General features: G+C 40.2%; 1 non-coding gene across 1 annotated transcript; it reads right to left on the bottom strand.

Annotated features, from left to right (window-relative positions):
* Positions 1-843: 843 nt before the first annotated feature.
* Positions 844-950, bottom strand: LOC138804051 (U6 spliceosomal RNA). The gene has a single exon (XR_011365145.1). It is a non-coding gene; the product is annotated as a U6 spliceosomal RNA (small nuclear RNA).
* Between the last annotated feature and the right edge of the window lie 386 nt (positions 951-1,336).

Raw genomic sequence — 1,336 nt, 5'->3', positions numbered from 1 at the left:
GAAGATGTAGCTCATATAGTACCTCACCAACCTAGAGAGGAAAGGCCTAGCAAGACCTTTAAGCCCTGATTTCAAACTCTGAGCATACCAACACACATGCATGCACATGCGTTCACACGCACACATTTTTTCCCTTCCCCTCCCCAAATTAGAGAAGCGTACATAAAAGAGGCAGATGCACCAACTTCAAATACAGAGAAAACAAGGGTTATAGAGTGGGAGAGGAATATACAAAGAAACAAAAATTCACATCACACATTATAAGTACGTTAGAAACAATAGCAAGAAACAAAAAACTACTTGTTTCCCTATCGTGGGGTTCAATTCCCTTAATATTATCATATCTGTTCATATGCACATAGCTTTTGACCTTGTCTGCTTACCCCAGACATATATTCGTTATTGAAAATAAGGGAAACCATGGGACCTGTTTCTTTGGACTTGGCTTACTTCACTTAATAAATTTTTTTCCAAGTCTTTCCATTTCCTAACAAATGGGGCAATGTCATTCTTTCTGATGGAGGCATAGAATTCCTTTGTGTATATACACCACATTTTCTTGATCCATTCATGTAGTGGGGACAGCTGGTTGGTTCCATATCTTAGCTATGGTAAAAATTGCTGCAATAAACATAGTTGTGCTGGTAGTTTTAGTATGGTCTTGTTTGTGATCATTTAGATAAATCCCCAAAAGTGGGACTGCTGGGTCAAAGGGGAGCTTTATGTGGAATCTTTTGAGGAACCTCCATAATGTCTTCCAAAGTGGTTGAACAAGTTTACACTCCCACCAAGAATGTTGTATGGTTCCCTTGTGGCCACATCCCCTCCAGCATCTGTTGTTGTAAAAATATGGAACGCCCCACGAATTTGCATATCGTCCTTGCGCAGGTGCTATGCTAATCTTCTCTGTATCGTTCCAATGTTAGTGTATGTGTGGCTGAATTGAGCACAGAATATTTTTTATATCAAAAGTGCAATTGTGGGGGCTGAGAAGGTGGCTCAGTGGTAGAGCGCTTGCCTTACATGCATGAGGCCCTGGGTTCGATTCCTCAGCACCACATAAGCAAAAAGAAAAAAGCTGGAAGTGGTGCTGTGGCTCAAGTGGTAGAGCATTAGCCTTGAGCTGAAGAGCTGAGGGACAGCGCCCAGGCCCAGAGTTCAGGCCCCACGAATGTATCCCCCCAAAAAAAAGTGCAGTTGGATTTTATTAAACTAGACAATTCAACAAAAAATAAGTTCAAAAGAATTGTCATGAAATTTTAGAACCATATATTTCTTACATAAGCACAAATTTAAGAATAAAGTCAAGATTGACATGTCAAAAACAAAATAATCC

This window comes from Dipodomys merriami, unplaced genomic scaffold (assembly GCF_024711535.1).
Source record: "Dipodomys merriami isolate MVZ:Mamm:240054 unplaced genomic scaffold, mDipMer1.0.p SCAF_353, whole genome shotgun sequence".
In the NCBI taxonomy this organism is placed as follows: Eukaryota; Metazoa; Chordata; class Mammalia; order Rodentia; family Heteromyidae; genus Dipodomys; species Dipodomys merriami.
Note: the sequence above shows the minus strand (reverse complement) of the source record. Positions and strands in the feature narration are given on the sequence as shown.